The sequence below is a fragment of the Schistocerca americana genome, chromosome 3, assembly GCF_021461395.2.
Source record: "Schistocerca americana isolate TAMUIC-IGC-003095 chromosome 3, iqSchAmer2.1, whole genome shotgun sequence".
In the NCBI taxonomy this organism is placed as follows: domain Eukaryota; kingdom Metazoa; phylum Arthropoda; class Insecta; order Orthoptera; family Acrididae; genus Schistocerca; species Schistocerca americana.
In genome coordinates, this window is record NC_060121.1 from 993,126,033 (window position 1) to 993,146,233 (window position 20,201).

The 20,201-nt window shown below is 43.4% G+C and overlaps 1 protein-coding gene across 1 annotated transcript in view; it reads right to left on the minus strand.

Annotated features, from left to right (window-relative positions):
* LOC124606617 (dipeptidase 1-like) overlaps nt 1-20,201 on the minus strand; it is a 1,437,429-nt gene that overhangs the window by 273,535 nt on the left and 1,143,693 nt on the right. The window lies entirely within an intron of this gene.

Here is a 20,201-nt window from a genome sequence, read left to right on the forward strand (position 1 = left end):
CTGAGTTGTTTGTTGGAAAAAGAGATACATTATTTAGGACAAATTTCATTATGGAGTAAATATACTGAGAGGCAGTAGTTAGTATACCCAGTTCTTTGAAGAGGTTTCTGCATGACGTCCGCGAATTTACTCCACAAATAATACGTATTACACGCTTTTGGACTCTGAAAACTTTTGTTTGACTTGAAGAGTTACCCCAAAATATTATACCATATGACATTATGGAATGAAAGTAGACAAAGTATGCAAGCTTTTTCGTTTTTATGTCGCCTGTGTCTGCTAACACTCGAATTGCAAATACAGATTTGTTGAGGCGTTTCTGCAGTTCTGTGGTGTGCTCTTCCCAACTGAGTTTATTATCAAGTTGTAATCCCAGGAATTTAAGACTGTCAACCTCGTATGTACGGTTCCTTTTTGTTCCCCACTTCTTTTCCGCATGTGCACACAATGCAACTGGAGTACGTAGAACTGCTGCGGTCAATAACAAGTTGTTGTCAGCCATCTTGAACTTTGACGAAAAATTTGATGACAGCGTAATACCCCTTCTAGCGCTAAGTCAAAGATCTTTGTCAAATATATTTGACGGAATATTTGATCACATCTTTGATCAAATCTTTGACAAAGAAATTTGATAGTGTAATACCGGCCTAAACTATGTGCCCAAGAGATCCTTCACGTGTAACGGCTGGACCCCATCCAGCATAAAAGTCGCACCTTCTAGCAGGTGTTTATCAGACATGATGCCATTATGTAACGTATCAGTGTGCCTCGCACCTGTCACTCTGATAATTTAAAAAGCAGGGTCCGGCATTTCCTCGCAGAAGATGGATCCGGTCACGACTGATGTGGTAAATCCAGACCACATCCTAACTGTCTCGTCATTCAATGGGGTTCCCACGACAGCTGTAGGACTTCCGGTAGCCGAAATTCTTCAGATGTGGGCGCTGACAGAATCTCGGAGTATGAATGGGCTTCATCGTTCCACAACACGTTTGACAACCAGTCGTTATCTTTCTCCATCTTTTGAACTGCCCACACCGCAGATGCTCTCTGCCTCACAAAAGCAATGGCTGGCAGTTCATAATGACGCTTGTGTTTGTACGGTCAAGCAATGGACGTTACGTCTTAGTGCTTTCCAAACAGTATTGCGTGGAAAGCCGGTAAGACGTTCGACGTCACGAGCGCTGACTTCGCCATGTGGAGATGAACCGATAACTCCTCCGTTTCTTTCCCAACTGTCGGAACAGCAGTAGCACTTGTGTCTTGTTGCCCACTGTGGGACCTATCGCCTAAACAAGACGTGTCTACCAACTTCGCGATCATTTTCTTCACAGAGACACTTGTCACAGGACTTTTACCCACTCGAAGACCTATCTTATGGCGATAGGATCGTAAAGCTGCACTAGCTGATTCTCCATTCTGGTAGTAAAGTTACACTAACAGTGTCTATTCTGGTAAAGTCAACGTACAGCGACTGTTGGCGCATCTGACATCCTCCCTTTTATTTTATTTTGTTTCTTTAATGGCTTTCGATTATCCCTCCTCCCCGCCAACCCCCCCCCCCCCCCCCTCAACGTAATATGCTGCTCTGCAGCCTACATCAAAGTTAAAAACATAATGAGGAGATATAACAATAAAAACAGATGATAAAATGGTGACTGTTTAAAACTAGTAAACGGCGAAAAATTGCAAATAAAAAATCAAAAAATCGAGGGGTTGGTGATGCTGACCAATAAATAGACAGGTACAATTAAAAAACACGGCGACGGAGTGGTTTCTGTTCGCAACACTTTAAAAAGGCGATGCACAACATTGAACACTCACGGAAAACACTGCACCATAGCGTACAAGGGCATAGCGGCATGGTGGGGGGGAGGGGGGGAGGACCCGGACAGCTGAGTGGGGAAAAAGGAGGAGGAGGAGGAGAGGAAAAGCAAAATAGGGGTGGGGAGACAATGGAGGGAGAGTTGACTTCCTCTCTCACAACAGCTAGTTTTATACACGATTCTCATGCTGCGTCACTGACGTGGCTGTTGGTCGCCATCTGTTGGCCAGTTTTTCCACTCCTTTTCGGTTTCAATAAAACCCCGTGTCGTTTCAGGCATGTGTGTCAATTTTTACCTCTCTATCTGTATCATTCCGTGAATTAGTCCTATTTCAAATGTTATCGGACTAATGGCTCACCCCGTAGATAAAAGTTTTTCGAAGACTTCTGAAAATTCATTTTAATATTTGATAACTGTTCAGTGAATGTCTAAAACTTACGTTGGCATACACCATTTGAAGACTTTAACGAATCTGTAACGACAGTACAAAAAATATGTCATGGGGATGAGGTTTAAACTCTAAAAATTGATGAATTATTAAAACAAATTACAGAAATGAATGATAAGCTACGCAACTCGCTGTTAGCCCATACACGTAAGTTGCCATATGTAAACGAATATAGAAATACCGCGTTTTCTTGTTGCGAGGATATAACAGTGACGATTCTCTGCGGTCAGGTTTCGTCTGACGCGCCACTTACACTATGTGATTAAAAGTATCCGGACACCCCCAAAAACATACGTTTTTAATATTAGGTGCAATGTGCTGCCACATACTGCCAGATACTCCACATCAGCGACCTCAATAGTCATTAGACATCGTGAGAGAATTGAATTGGGCGCTCCGTGGATCTCACGGACTTGGAACGTGGTCGGGTGATTGGTTGTCACTTGTTTCATAAGACTGTACGCGAGATTTCCACACTCCTAAACATCCCTAAGTCCACTGTTTCCGATGTGATAGTGAAGTGGAAACGTGAAGGGACAGTTATAGTACAAAAGCGTATAGGTCGACCTCGCCTGTTGACTGACAGAGACCGCCGACAGTTGAAGAGGGTCGTGATGTGTAATAGGCAGACATCTATCCAGGCCATCACACAGGAATTCGAAAACTGCATCAGAATACACTGCAGGTACTACGACAGTTAGGCGGGAGGTGGGAAAACTTCGATTTCATGGTCGAGCTCCTGCTCATAAGCCACACATCACGCCGGTATATGCCAAACGACACCTCGCTTGGTGTAAGGAGCGTAAACATTAGACGATTGAACAGTGGAAAATGTTGTGTGGAGTAACGAATCACGCTACACAAAGTGGCGATCCGATGGCAGTGTGTGGGTATGGCTAATGCTTAGTGAACTTCATCTGGCAGCGTGTGTAGTGCCAATAGTAAAATTCGGAGGTGGTGGTGTTATGGTGTGGTCGTGTTTTTCATGGAGGCGGCTTGCAACCCTTGTTGTTTTTCGTGGCACTATCACAGCACAGGCCTACATTAACGTTTTAAGCACCTTCTGGCTTCCCACTGCTGGAGAGCAATTCGGGGATGGCGATTGCATCTTTCAACACGATCGAGCACCTGTTCATAATGTACCGCCTGTAGCGGAGTGGTTACACGACAATAACATCCCTGTAATGGACTGGCCTGCACAGACTCCTGAGCTGAATCTTGTAGAAAATCTTTGGGATGTTTTGAAACGCCGACTTCGTGCCAGGCCTCACCGACCGACAATCGATACCTCTCCTCAGTGCAACACTCCGTGAAGAATGGGCTGCCATTCCCCAAGAAACCATCCAGCACCTGATTGAACGTATGCCTGCGAGAGTGAAAGCTGTCATCAATGCTAAGGGTGGGCCAACATCATACTGAATTACAGCATTACCGATGGAGGATGCCACGAACTTGTCATTTCCAGCCAGGTATCCGGATACCTCCGATCACAAAACGTATGTTTCCTGATGGGGGAGGTGAAATAAAAAAGAATGCAAGTTTTTTTTTTTTTTGCACTGTTCGAAATTTATATATTTCTCACCTGAAGCGTGAACCATAGCGTGAAACGTATGACAGGTATCACCCCTCCTCTAATGGAACTCATTGGGAATTGTGTTCTTTGCGTCGTGTCTACTCTCCAGCAGTCTTTTTTAAAGGCCATCTGATCGGCGCAGTCGATAATTTCGCCTTATCAGTGCTGTTTGACAGCAGCAAGATTGCGTGCTGAATTTCCGTGCTAACACAAAGTCACGACTAGCCTTACTCTCCTACTTGCTTCACTAAGAGCGAACAAGTCGACGGGTACGAAGCGACCACAGCGCCACAGTTCTGAGATTCGTCTTACTTGCAGAACAACAGTGGAAAGGAAGGAAGCCCATTGTCGCTGACTTAACAACGGCGCCTTGATTTTTGAAGTATGCATCCTGCAACATTCATTTCTAGTCGTTTCGTTTCTGATCTCAGGTCCACTCATCTGGAATTAGAAAAATCCTGTTCTCCACTACAGCGGGTCTAGTAGTATGAGACACACTTCTGACAGCACTTCAACTGGGTTCTTGGAATGGTTGGATCTGGACGGTGGTTCTCCATCGAAGATGGATGCAAGAGCAGCAGGAGAAGGCAGTTCGTAGATATAAGAAGTTAATTACAGTTTGCTTACAATTATTGAACTTTGAAGCAGCTGGCGTCCTGCTGACGGAGGCTTATACGCCGTCTCCGCATATGACAATGCGCCGACCTATGGGCTGGCGTGTAAACAGCAGCACTGAGCGTGTGCAGCCGCTGTGTCGGCTGCTGCTGCTGCTGCTGCTACTGCTGTGTCAAGGCAAGGCTCATGTTGCTCGGCCATAGCAAAGACGGCTGTTTTGCTATGAATCGTTAAGCTGTGTCTCCATCTTTTTTTAATGTGTGGTATAACTTTTATTGAACTATTTCATAAGTTTATGGTTCTGGTGAAATGGGATTATGATTTCGGTTTTGTTAAGAGGGAAATAATTTTTGTATTTGTAAGTTTTCAAAATTTATTTATGTTAACTTACTGTTCTGATTCAGTAACATATTTTGATTGTTTCTGTATACATGCGCAGGACTGAAAGGGTTTTATTCTGCTTTCCGAATGGCTGCGTTGTTCCTCTGCCAATCACAAATTAGCTTATTCGTGCGTATTTTGGCCACCAGAAACTTCTTTTGTATAGAGGGATGAGTAGGGGCGGGTCTTCGATCTCATAGTGATTAGACCTATTGATTTGTGCTCAGTTGAAACTATTAATATTATGATATTTCGGTATCAAAATGTTTGACAAGTATCGTAAAATGTGGAAGAGAGTTCAGTTTAAAGCACAGTGTGAAATTCGGAACTTTTGCTGACGATTTAAATAACTAAATACGGCGATGCGCTGTGCTTAATTGTGAATTTGAACATTTTGTTACGTGAGACGGATTACAGCAACTTTTGAGCCAGCTATTCTTAAAGATATGTGGAACAACTAACAGAAACCTAAGAAACAAAACCAGGAAAGACACTCAAATTAAATTTTACAAATTTCTGTTTCAGTTAACCCACTGCTCTATGGAAGTGAGACCTGGCCGATTACCAAGAAGCAAGGAAGCCGGATTCAGGCACAAGAAATGAAATTCCTTAGAGGTGTTTAGGGTTGCACGTGCGAAGACAGGCTAAGAAATCAAGACATTAGAGAAGAACTGCACATCTTTAGATCAATGATAAAATTCGAGATTACAGAAGAAAATGGAACGAACATCTACAAAGAATGGAAAGTGAGGAACTTCCCCTAAAGGCAAGAAATTATAAGTGCCATGGGAGAAGAGACAGAGGATGACCCCAACAGAGATGGGTACCTGCCTAATACCTGAAGAGAAGATGAAGATGCTCTGATCTACTTTTTCCTCATATGATTCGACTAAGGAGATGTGTAAATAAGTGTGCAACAGTTTTGCTTAATAACCTTCTTCAAAGCAGTTCTGTCTTTCCATTCTTATTTTGTATCAGTAAGGGTAGACATACAATTATTTTGGCTTTAAGAAAATCTAAAAAGTACGTCTTACCAAACTGGCTAACTGTGTGGCAAGCATTTTACTGTGTATGGATAAAACGAAAATCATAAAACTGGACAAGTATGTAATAACGTTATAGGCGTGCGCCATAATACGGAACGCTACATCAGCTCATTTTTTCGCCGGTCGGAGTGGCCGAGCGGTTCTAGGGCGCTACAGTCTGGAACCGCGCGACCGCTAGTCGCCGGTTCGAATCCTGCCTCGGGCATGGATGAGTGTGATGTCCTTAGGTTAGTTAGGTTTAAGTAGTTCTAAGTTCTAGGGGGCTGATGACCATAGCAGTTGAGTCCCATAGTGCTCAGAGTCATTTCTCATTTTTGCAAATGATACATTTATCTCTACATGTCCTGTCTTAAACTTCACTTCACAGTGTTGTCCTGAGCTGGGGTGTAACTTCATGATGCTTAATATTGCACATTCCGAATACCTCACTGCACACTAAAACTTAAATTACTATGACAGTTAAAGGATAAAGGTCATAAAATTCTATGTGTATACTCGTAGAAATTAAATGCCGTAGTACATATTTTTAAGTAGGTATGACAACAACTGTTAAAAGCGTTACTTAGTAAACCGGTTTTATGGTATCGTTATTCCGGTATTCAATGACCGCCGTGGTTAGTTTGACCACTCATGTGCCAAAAGTTTTACAGCTCTCTGCTCGTTCTCACTTGGGTGCTTAGAACATACTGTTTGGCGGTAGAGTTCCATCAGTTTACGCTAAATGTCGCCACGTAGTGCCTATTACTTTGCGTAACAGTAGGCGCACCTGTTGCGACTTGTAATTGTATAAGAAAAGTGTTAAAAAATGCTGGCGAAAAATCCACCGATATCATTTACTGCAATGATACCAGCGTTTTTCGATTATATCATGTATGTTACTCGATCAGTTCTCAAAACAAACCACTGATTAGTTTTTTGTTCACATGAACAGTATATCTTATATGTCTGTCAGTAAACTAAGATTTCTGAAGTCATCTGCATAATTTCTCTGTCTCGGGGTTACTTTGACCACTGGTCACTGTTGCTCCAGGATGACAGATACACAGTTTATTAAACAAGGTTGATGCCAATGACAGCGTGCAATTAAAGAATACAAACACTAGCCATCTGTATACAGACGAACGCTCAGTTGTAACTGATAGTGTGCCTACAACTATGAAAAACAAATGTCAGCCGTACATCGCTGAAATTGCAAGCTGTTGCGATTCAGTCAGAGATTCATGTATAGCATATAATGTCAAATATATTTGGGTAAAAGGAATGAAATTTGTTTGGCCTTAAGTGCTACATACCGATTCAATAAATAAAGAAAAGATAACCTTAGGGTCTAACTGTACCGGGTGTTTTGAAACAAGGATTTAGGTTCAATATGGATGAAACTGAAGGTTTGTGCTCAAATAAATTTGGAGCTATGTGTGTGGTATACCATCCTAATTCCTTTCACTATACTTATAATTTTAATTTTCATTATTGTGTGGAATATTGAATGGTAGTTGATAGTTATGGTGGAAGTGCAGGCTGGTCAGTGTATCCCCAAATCCATGCTAACTTCACCTCCAACAGTTTTTTCTATTACATCCTCTGCATTATACAAAATATATTGTACTATTTAGTATGCAACCCTCTCATACAAGCCCCTATGTTCATGAATATAAATATAATAACGCGAGCGAAACAGTGATGATAATCATATTAGAATTTGAAAATAGGTTAGAATGTGCCCGTTTTACGGTACGTATCTTCATTTCATCAAGTTGATAAAATCGACAACGCTCCGTCGTACTTACTGCACGAATAAAAAGCAGTTAAGACAGTTTTCGACTATGAGTTGTCGTATACTGAAGAAAATAAAACGAGGTTCAAATGGCTCTGAGCACTATGGGACTTAATATCTGAGATCATCAGTCCCCTAGAACTTGTTGCTGTTGTGATCTTCAGTCCTGAGACTGGTTTGATGCAGCTCTCCATGCTACTCTATCCTGTGCAAGCTTATTCATCTCCCAGTACTTGGTGCAGCTTACATACCTCTGACTCTGCTTAGTGTATTCATCTCTTGGTCTCCCTCTACGATTTTTACCCTCCACGCTGCCCTCCAATGCTAAATTTGTGATCCCTTGATGCCCCAGAACATGTCCTACCAACCGATCTCTTCTTCTAGTCAAGTTGTGCCACAAACTCCTCTTCTCCCCAATTCTATTCAATACCTCCTCATTAGTTATGTGATCTACCCATCTAATCTTCAGCATTCTTCTGTAGCACCACATTTCAAAAGCTTCTATTCTCTTCTCGTCCAAACTATTTATCGTCCATGTTTCACTTCCATACATGGCTTCCTCCATACAAATACTTTCAGAAACGACTTCCTGACACTTAAACCTATACTCGATGTTAACAAATTTCTCTTCTTCAGAAACGCTTTCCTTGCCATTGCCAGTCTACGTTTTATATCTTCGCTACTTCGACCATCATCAGTTATTTTTCTCCCCAAATAACGAAACTCCTTTACTACTTGGAGTGTCTCATTTCCTAATCTAATTCCCTCAGCATCACCTGACTTAATTCGACTACATTCCATTATCCTAGAACTTAGAACTACTTGAACCTAACTAACCTAAAGGCATCACACACATCCATGCCCGAGGCAGGATTCGAACCTGCGACCGTAGCGGTCACGCGGTTCCAGACTGAATAAAACGAGGTGATCATTGCTTAAAGATGAGTATTAAACTTTCCAGTTTCCTCATGCATTTTGCCCACGGGAATATCTCCACGACCGGATGGTTAGCACAGATCGCTCTGGGAGGGCCGCTACTTTGCAAGAAACTCTCATTTCACCAGAAACAGATATTTCCTCGCAGTGGGAAACTGAAGAACGGTGCCATAAACGGGTAGCGAAATGCATGACGTTTTTTCTATCCCCTTTTTTGCGAGTCTGCTGCTGAGGGGTGTGAGAGAAAGACAGAGGGGGGGGGGGGGGGCAGAGAGAGAGAGAGAAAGAAAGAGAGAGAGAGAGAGAGAGAGAGAGAGAGAGAGAGAGAGAATGGTACGGCGTGCATAAGCCGCGGTAGCGCGCGTGTGGCGTCAGTTACAGGCAGGCGCCACGTGAAGTATGTGTCCTCCATCTAAATGCAAATATGCGCGCCACCACGCAGCGGTCTCTGCCCAGCCGTCTCGCCGCCCACCAAAATGTTGCGTGGCCGATCGCGATTCACTGTCGTCTGATCCTCCACTGCCCTCCGCCCCAGGGGATTTCCAGAGGTGTCTGGAAAATGTGGTTTGACAGCTCCGGTCACATCGGCATCTCAACTTTGCCACTTTTGTTGTTCTCGTTGTTGACTTCAGTCCGAAGACTAGTCTGACGCTACTCCCCACACTCTTCTACCCCCCCCCCCCCCCCCCCAGAAAATCTCTTCATCTCTGCATAAATACTGCAGCCTATATCCATGTGAATCTGCTTGCTGTACATTATCTTGCAAGGGTTTTGTTTTATTGCAATTTTGGTAATATTTTCGATGTCACGCGGAAAAGTAAAGCTTCAATAGTCTCTGAGCAGTAGCGGTCAACATCTGTGCCAAAGACATTGCGCTGCGTGAGACTGTTAATAGAACCTTTGCACGTGAGTGGAGTGCAGCCTTCGAGAGAGAGAGAGAGAGAGAGAAGAGAGAGAGAGAGGGAGAGAGAGAGAGACGAGTTCGATCTTGTGAAGGAGTAAGATGTGTTTAGGCAGTGCTGTGCGCTGGTAAAAAAATTTCCTAATATTATGTTTCATTTTTGGAGAGATATTTCGTAAATTCATTCTGAAGACTTCAAAAACTACTGTAACAGCGCATTTTCCGAGACGTCCAAGCGCAGTAATTAATTTGGTCAGGGATTTAGAATTGGACATTTTAATGATAATGTAACAACGTGTGATTTACTGTTTTTTTCCGAAGGTGGATAGCATAGGCGTTTGTAAGAAATTTAAGTGAATTTGTACAGGTTTTTCTACTATTAATTTAAATTGAAGTTTTAATATTTCAAGTGCTAAAATAGTTTATCTTACGAATGTATTTTTTTTAAAATTCAGTTACTTTATTGTTTTTCCGTCATTCAGAATTCTTCTCTTTATTTCAAGTTTCATATATATGATTTAACTTTCCCCAGTTTCTCAGTAACAGAACTTTAATTCACGATGGTCGTTGTAGTAATGATATTTATTAGAACAGAAGATTAGAGGATTTCTCTGTAGTTTAAAGCACGCACTGCACATCGCATTGCTAGAAAGTCTCAGTAGTTTGGAGATAGCAGCAGGATAGCATTCATTCATTGCGCTAACAGGTAGGCCATTCATAATTTATGTGTGATAGAATCAATATTTCAACAGTGACATACTTTTCAGACACACGATTTTTGTAGTTATTTATATTTCTTATTTTTCTCGCGGTCACATTGCTTATATTATTGATAACAGGGCAGTTTCCTTCAATTTAACAGAACAGACTGCACTCTCACCACGAGCGTTGCAGTACACAGTTACAATGTTGCATTTCTGATTAACTTTTGTATTGATGATTACTTTTCAACAATTACGAGATTACGTATGAGATTAACAATTTATCTGACCTATAGTTCTACCTCATATTGCCACATAGACAAAATACCAGTAAATATAACTATACAATACCATATAATATAAACAAACTAGCCGCTTTCACTGTGCGACACTGAAATGGCAACGCCACGCCATAAATGACCAGAGGCGTGTAAAATTAACCTGAGGCATTGGTCTGCTGCACCACGCGCACTATAAAGGCTCTTCTTCAACGGTCAGATTTTCGATTGGAGATTTGGTAAAGCACCCGCCATGCGGCCCGGATCTGCAAGCTCAAAGAACATCTGGAGAAAAGAGATTTTCAGAGGACAAGGAAGTTAACGCGGTGGTCCTCTAACGGCTCCGTAACCAAGGAGAGGATTTCTGTCATCGAGGAACTGAAAACTGGTAGCACGATCCGACCGTTATTTACACAGACTTGGCGACTATACTGAAATATAGCGTCACTGTAAAATGTATTGCACATTCCTATAAAAGCTTCTAGGCCTGCCTTAATAATGTATAAGTTACTTTTTGAAGTAAGATAGGCAAAACGTTGATAAAGATTGTGTCCTACGTCACTGTATATGACGTGACTTGCTTGCTGACACCAAACTGGTGAAAGAATTTTGGTCTCGAATACGATGACACAGGATCAAATTGGGCCTCTGTTACATCAGCCATTATCTGTCACTGACGAACGATACAGAAAGCTAGGCAGGAATATACATCCGCTTGTTCGTCAGCAGCTCCAACCAAAATCTGCCACTGAGTGTGTGTATGTGTGTGTGTGTGTGTGTGTAGGCTCCCAACTAACCAGGCCTCAGTCCATTGTTCGCATCTACATTTACATCAATATCTACATCCATACTCCGCAAGCCACCTAACGGTGTGTGGCGGAGATTACCTTGAGTACCTCTATCGGATTTCCCTTCTATTCCAGTCTCGTATTGTTCGTGGAAAGAAAGATTGCCGGTATGCCTCTAAAGTAGGCTCTAATATCTCTGATTTCATTCTCATGGTTTCTTCGCCAGATACACGTAGGAGGGAGCAATATACTGCTTGACTCCTCGGTGAAGGTATGTTCTCGAAACCTCATCAAAAGCCCGTTCCGAGCTACTGAGCATCTCTCTTGCAGAGTCTTCCACTGGAGTTTATCTACCATCTCCGTAAAGCTTTCCCGATTACTAAATGATCCTGTAACGAAGCGCGCTGCTCTCCGTTGGATCTTCTCTATGTCTTCTATCAACCCTATCTGGAACGGATCACACACAGGTGAGCAATATTCAAGCAGTGGGCGAACACGTGTACTGTAACCTACTTCCTTTGTTTTCGGACTCCATTTCCTTAGGATTCTTACAATGAATCTCAGTGTGGCATCTACTTTACCGACGATTAATTTTATATGATCATTCCATTTTAGATCACTCTTAATGCCTACACCATATAATTTATGGCATTAACTCCTTCCAGTTGCTGACCTGCTATATTGTAGTTAAATGATAAGGGATCTTTCTTTCTATGTATTCGCAGCACATCACACTTGTCTACATTGAGATTCAATTGCCATCCCCTGCACCATGCGTCAATTCGTTGCAGATCCTCCTGCATTTCAGTACAATTTTCCATTGTTACAACCTCTCCATATACTACAGCATCATCCGCAAAAAGCCTCACTGAACTTCCGATGTTATCCACAAGTCCATTTATATACAGGGTGGTCCATTGATAGTGTCCAGGCCAAATATCTCACGAAATGAGCATCAAATGAAAAAACTACAAAGAACGAAACTCGTGTAGCTTGAAGGAGGAAACCAGATGGCGCTATGGTTGGCCCAGCGAGATGGAGGTGCCATAGCTCAAAGGGATATCATCTAGGTTTTTTTAAATAGGAACCCCCATTTTTGTTACATATTCGTGTAGTACGTAAACAAATATGAATGTTTTAGTTGGACCACTTTTTTCGCTTTGTGATAGATGGCGCTGTAATAGCCACAAACGCATAAGTACGTGGTATCACGTAACATTCCGCCAGTGCGGACCGTATTTGCTTCGTGATACATTACCCGTGTTAAAATGGACCGTCTACCAATTGCGGAAAAGATAGATATCGTGATGATGTATGGATATTGTGATCAAAATGACCAACGGGCGTGTGCTATGTATGCTGCTCGGTATCCTGCACGACATCATCCAAGTGTCCGGACCGTTCACCGGTTGATTACGTTATTTAAGGAAACAGGAAGTGTTCAGTTCAGCCACATGTGAAACGTCAACCACGACCTGCAACAAATGATGATTGCCAAGCAGGTGTTTTAGCTACTGTCAGTAGCAGACAAATTGCGCGAGAATCTGGAATCTCAAAATCATCGATGTTGAGAATGCTACAGCAACATCGCTTGCACCCGTACCATATTTCAATGCACCAGGAATTGCATGGCGACGACTTTGAACGTCGTGTACAGTTCTGCCACTGGGCACAAGAGAAATCACGGGACGATGACAGATTTTTTGCACGCGTTCTATTTAGCGACGAAGCGTCATTCACCTACAGCGGTAATTTGCACTAAGTTGCACTATTGGGCAACGGCAAATCCACGATGGCTGCGACAAGTGGAACATCAGCGACCTTGGCGGGTTAATGTATGGTGCGGCATTATGGGAGGAAGCATGATTGGCCCCCATTTTATCGATGGCAATCTAAATGGTCCAATGTATGCTGATTTGCTACGTAATGTTCTACCGATGTCACTAAAAGATGTTTCACTGCATGACAGAATGGCGATATACTCCTAACATGAAGGATGTCCGGCACATAGCTCGCGTGCGGTTGAAGCGGTATTGAATAGCATATTTCATGACAGGTGGATTGGTCGTTGAAGCACCATACCATGGCCCGCACATTCACCGGATCTGACGTCCCCGGATTACTTTCTGTGGGGAAAGTTGAAGGACATTTGCTATCGTGATCCACCGACAACGCCCGACAACATGCGTCAGCGCATTGTCAATGCATGTGCGAACATTACGAAAGGCGAACTACTCGCTGTTGAGAGGAATGTCGTTACACGTATTGCCAAATGCATTGAGGTTGACGGACATCATTTTGAGCATTTATTGCATTAATGTGGTATTTACGGGCAATCACGCTGTAACAGCATGCGTTCTCAGAAATGATAAGTTCAGGAAGGTACATATATCACACTGGAACAAACGTACCTACGTTCTGTATTGTAATTTGAAAAACCTACCTGTTACCAACTGTTCGTCTAAAATTGGGAGTGATATGTTTGTGACTATTACAGCGCCATCTATCACAAAGCGAAAAAAGTGGTCCAACTAAAACATTCATATTTCTTTACATACTACACGGATATGTAATAAAAATGGGGGTTCCTATTTTAAAAAACGCAGTTGATATCTGGTTAACCTATAGCAACGCCATCTAGAGGGCCAACCATAGATCCATCTGGTTTCCCCCTTCAAGCTAGACAAGTTTCGTTCTTTGTAGTTTGACGCTAATTTCGTGAGGTATTTGGCCTCGTCTCGATCAATGGACCACCCTGTATATTGTGAATAACAGCGGTCCTACGACGCTCCCCTGCGGCACACCTGAAATCACTCTTACTTCGGAAGACTTCTCTGCGTTGAGAATGACATGCTGCGTTCTGTTGTCTAGGAACTCTTCAGTCGAATCACACAATTGGTCTGATAGTCCATATGCAGCGACGCATTTGTGCTAGATGCGTGGGCCTTGGACACAGCTTCGACCAGTCTCCACTCGTTTCAGACAGCACTTGTTGTGCTATCGTGACTTTTAAGATGGTTACCCAACGATTTCTTCGTCTCCAGGAGTTTGTAGCGTGCGCCGTCGCCACTTTCAGCAAGACGAAAGTGATACACACTGATAAGCACGTGCCCTTAATTCAGGGACTCATGAATATATATATGCAAATTTAAGGAAGTATACTTGGTTTTTTTTTCGCCATCCGTCAGTGTGTTATTCATTAGAGTTTCAGGTGACCCTTCAGAAGGAAGTGAGTACCGCTGTCCCAGTGGTCTCTAGTGAGAGACATAGACAGCTGTTGTCATTTGTGGACGTAGTATTTAATCTGTCACAGGCGGTACAATATCTTAATTCACTGCTAGTTGCAGGGGCAGTCTCTATGATCCAAAAAGGATAGGCTCTCATTCGTGTTGCTACAGGTGCCATTGTCTCTCCGAGTCATCCGTAGGTTATGGAAACACCACAGGGCGACAGATCAGTACACAGGGCGCATTGGACAATGTCGTCGACGCATTACAACCCCACGTGGTGACCGACATCCGACCATCGCTGCGTTGCGGTGGCCCACTGAGACCGCCAGAGCACTGCAATATGATCTCAGAAGGGACGCAGGAGCCGCTGCGTCCGACTTTACCCTAAGTTCAGGGCTACAAGAAAGGTAGATACGCCGCAGTCGTCGTGTTATAGTACCGCGCTTGAGATGACACCTCGCAGCTCGTCTTAAGTTCTGGCGTTTCCACGTCAACTGGTGACTTCGTCACTGGTGAAACGTATTATTCACAAACAGATACAGATATTGTCTGACGCACTGTGATGACCGTTTTCATGTGTGGAAACACCGCACTGAGTGGCGGATGCCAAGCACTGTTCGGGAAGTCGACTGATTCGGCCAAGGTTCTGTGGTGCCGTGGGGAGGCGTCAGTGCTCACAGCCACACGGATCTTGTCGTTGTCGATGGTCCCCTTACCGCCTGGAACAATTCCTACTGGACTATGTGGTGGCTGCTGCACACGGTGGTGGTTCCGATTTCCTTCTCAACCCAGGGTCCATGCGGCTCACGTCACGAGGGACGTCTTGGGAAGCATGGACATTGAAGTAATGGAATGGTCAGCGGTGAGTCCCGACGTAAACCCCATCGAGCACGTGTGACATGTGCTTGACGTATGTGTTGGTGGTCTTCCCGTTCCACTACACGCTCTCAAAAAACTATCAATAGTCACTGAGGAGTAGGAGTGGGTACCACAGGATGACCTCCGTAGACTTGTATGGAGCATGCCATGAAGGTGTCAGGTGGTGATAAACTCACACCAAGGGCATACTGGTTATTTAAGCTCTCAAAGTCCAATGAAAAGCCCCCACGAATACGGGATGAATAATTGTTCCCATCTTGTTTTCAACATATGTCCGACTTTTCAATTCTTTGTATTTAAATGAACGAAGATGTCTCATAAAGTTTCGTTGCGTACTTAATTTGTGAGGGATAAGATAGATAAATGTATAATTGGTAACATAACCAGCCCACAATTATTGGTCAATGGAGTATGGAAGATGGCCAAAATCGTATTTCTCTAATTCGTTTGAGCAATATACATTCCTAATTAGGAAAAAAACGGAACACCTTGAACGACTAGAGATAGGACGTTTATGTTCACAGGACACGTACATTAGTATGTTCTGCACATACGATCAGCATTTCAGGTATCTCGATTCAGCATGTGCCCTGTGACCTAGTAGGCACAGGATCCGCCATGGACCAAAACAACTTGTTTCATTTCCGATGGCATCGATGCGTATAAAGCGCGAAAGGCGTCCTGCTGTATAGCCACCCACGCTGCATTAATCCGGTCCCGAAGTTCGTCTGTGGTGTTTGGCAATGGGCCACAGCGCTACAGCCGTCATTTCACCGTATCACACACATTTTCGATTGGTGACGAGTCTGGTGATGTGGGAGGCCAGGGCAGAAGGCTGCCATCCTGTGATACCAAGAAGACACCCGTTCTTGCAGTAATGTCTTGTCGCGCATTGTCTTGCTGAAAATTGGCGTTTGGGGTGTCGTGCAGAAAGAATATGGCTACGGGTCGGCATGATGCGATTCAAGTTGTCACACTGGTCACAGTGCCCTGGACACGCTCCAGCTGTTATTTGTGCCTGTACCGAATAGCACATAAGGCCGTGAGTTGGCGCTGTGTGTGTAGTGCGAATGCAGCCACTGTGATGCCGCCCCCTAGTCTGCGGCGAACGAAAATGCGGCCGTCGTTTCCAAACAAACAGGCCCTGGATCCCCCCGAAAACACTATCTGATGCCATTCCTGTCCCCAGTGACATCGTTCCATACACCACTGCCGCCTAGTATGTTTCTGCACATTCGCCAAAAAGTAGGCAGAGGAGTGGACGACGCGCACGTAACCCTTGCCGTGGTAAACGGCTTCGGACTGTCACGCCTGATAGTGTACCATGTGTTACACCGGTGCATCAGAGTCGAGGAGGACGCAGATTTGTCCTCGAATGTCATTCGGATGAGGTGTCGATCTTCTCCGGAGGTGGTGTGGGCGGTGCGACCTGACCCATCTCCCAACTCGCTGTTGTCTACGGCCTTCCGTAAACCATTCTGCACTCACCCGTTGTACTGCCGAAACACGAGCAGAAATTCCCCGGACGGATGCGTCACGGTGTCTCATGCCAATGATGAGCCCTCTTTCAAACTCACTAATAAGACAGTACGGTTCGCACATACGTCTACAAGGCATCTTCCACATCTGCTCAAATCACACGGATCCATTATCCACGGTTTACAGCGACAACGAGAGCCGCAGGCACCTTTTAGCAGTAGGTGGGTGTTTCGCCGCGATATCGATGTTGACTTTGAACCAGGGAACCAACAGAGTTTCAAATGTAATCATCTCTGCAGAACATACTAATTTACATGTCCTCTAGTCGTCCAAGGTATTCAGTTTATTCTGGACATGAGTGTAATTAGTTTTATCAAAATGCACTACGCAGTTCATGCTTTAGAAGTTACACGTTCAGGTACTGAACAAGTCAACTATTTTAGTCGTTTGGGGTAATTTTAACTACAAGGCAGCAAAAAGAATTTCAAGTTACAAGATCTCGAAAACCTGCTACAACAAAGACTGTAACTCTTTATACAATACTTAGAGGAAATGCAGTGCACTGTACTTAAATATGCTGCTTCTCGAAACACGACAGAGGAAATTAAATTGCGGTTGTTTCAAAGAAAATGCCTTTTTTGCATGCTGCACATCGAAATTTATATTTTTATTTATGCACCCATACGAGTTTCGCCTTTTTTACAAGGCATCTTTAGTGGGTGTCCTGAAATATTACATGATTTGTCCATTTTTACACATAGGATATCGTTTTCCATCTAGGTTATAGATTTAAAAACAGTTCCTTAACGTTCTTTTTCTACGAAATGGAAAGGTACTTACAGATAACTTCTAATTCATTGCATCTAAGCAAACTGCTTTTTCTCATCTGGCAACCAGGTGGACATCTTACAGTTCAAGTTCAGTTCACCGTAGACTGTAACGTAATAGGAAAAGTTCGCTTAATTTCAATAACCTAATTTATACAGCTGAATTAAACTTTCACTCTGCGGTAAAGGTGTAATGTGCTGAAATTCGTGGCAGATAAGACTATCTGACTTAGCACGATTCTGAACCTTTCCTTTCGCGAGCAATGCGCTTAATGAATGAATTCACATCCTGTTCTCACAAATTCTTCCAGTATCCATCCCTTGCTTACAAATCTTCTCATAGCACGCCTTACTAGACTATCGTTTCTGGAAGAAATAATATCGCGGAGAAACGGATTAGCCACAGACTGGCGCTTCCATCTAGATCTAGAGGAGTGTTAGTCCAGCAAATTATGCAAAGCAGCTTCTGCGAATTTGATAAATATGAGATAAGTTGTAAATATACAGCTCTAAGGGCCTACATAATATTTGTTTATTTAGTTTTATTCATTACGTACGTTTCAGTTCATTCAGCTTTTACGTGAACATGAACTTTTCAATGTATTTGTATGCATACAAGTATATGCCATAAAAGTGTTTGTTTTCGATTATCGAAAATGAACAATTGATTGGTAGGGAGGTGACGAGAAGGAACACTGATTGTTGACGTGGCGGAGTGGCTGGTGTGCTGGTTTAGGTGCGTAAAGAAACGGATGAAACACTGAAATCAATATTTGTACCATATCGATGTGAAGTGCAGACCCGCCAGGTTAGCCGAGAGCGCTGATGCGCTGCTTCTTGGCCTCGGGTAGGCGCTCCGGCACCGGATCGAACGCGCCCGGCGGATTACCGCCGAAGGCTGTTGGACCAGCCAGCCTGGATGTGGTTTTTAGGCGGTTTCCCACATCACACAAGGTGAATACAGGGCTGGTCCCCACGTCCCGCCTCAGTTACGCGACTCGCCGACATTTGAACACGTTCACAGTCTTCCGTGGGTTACGCTAGACTCAGACAGCTGGGCAGCTGGGGTACGCTGTTTCCGTCCCAGTGGATACGGGGTGCACCCCTTAACCTTAACCTTCACCTTCCCAAATACGACCCTAACCATGCAGACCCTGCGAAACCGCGAGATAAAGGCACACGCAAAAGAAGAAGAAGAAGATGTATGTGAACTGCAGGAAGACAGTGGTTAGTACTGGGTAAACGGGGAAATGTGTGCTTCACTTGTATCCGCAGAGAAACTAAGACACTTTACTCGAGTGCAATAGAAGCAAATAGTGGATCACTGATGAAACAAAGCGAAAGCACAGTTTATGTTTGAACATTTCGAGGACTGTGTTCTGATGTGAATGGCGTTTGAACTATGTCGTATCAATCTCAGAAATGAAACTGTTTCATGGGTACCATAGAAAATACTCGTTAAATACGCCGGTACCGCGTATTTCAGATTGTTAACACTCAGAAACTTCAGTTTCACAACATCAGCCACACATCGACAGCTATAGCAGTACGGAAGTCTTATCATTTTCTGCACAAGATACACCACTAACCTGGAGGCAACGCAGGATTATCAAACACCAGCATCGTGAGTGCATAGTAGCCAAACTATCTCGGAGTCGCGCAACGAGATGAGGTACAGCCAAACAGAAAATGTTGAAAAACACTGCTACATAGAATCAGCTTCTCGTTTGTTAAAGTAATGTATTGCCTCTGTTCTTTTTTAAATTAAATTTTATTTCTCTCGTCATATTATAATTTGTCGACCAACGACAACGTTGTCGGTGCAACAGTACCAACACATGAATGCGGTGTTTACTCCACGTCTCTCCCTAAAATTTTGCTCATTATTTGTACAGTAGTGCCCACACACTCTCCTATTGTTTCAGATTCTGATCTCTCACGTAGTAAGTAAATATTTTTGTCAGGTGAACAGATTTGGAAAACCTTAACTGTAATTATGGCGTGTGCGTCAACGCATCATGAATGCGTTTTGTTCTGAATGGCCAAGAAGCGCAGCCCAGGCGGTATCAGGAAGGGACAGCTGATGTACACGTGTTAGGGGCTGGTTTGTTATGCGAGATGTATATCTTGGACTCGTAAGTATATTTTGATCAACTGATGCGTGCGTGGGTAGATACACATTTATCGTTCAATAACATTGATATTACATGCTTGTGGGAATAGTACTTAATGTCACAAAATTTTCTTGCTTTTGATTTTCGCATGTTTGAGTGAAGGTGTGGGGATATTCTACGCGCACACCTTAACCGTTTTCAAGCTGCAGAATACATTTAATTTCATTATTTTGGCTCAGACTCTTACACATGGAATTAAACACTGTTAACTAACGCACTAAGTTCACTCGGTGTAACATAACGATATTAGGTCACCAATTGATTACACGGTCTTTTACATCATTTAAATTCAGCATGTTATAAGGCATTAGCAGAAATAAATCTATGAGGTCTGGTTGGCAGTCG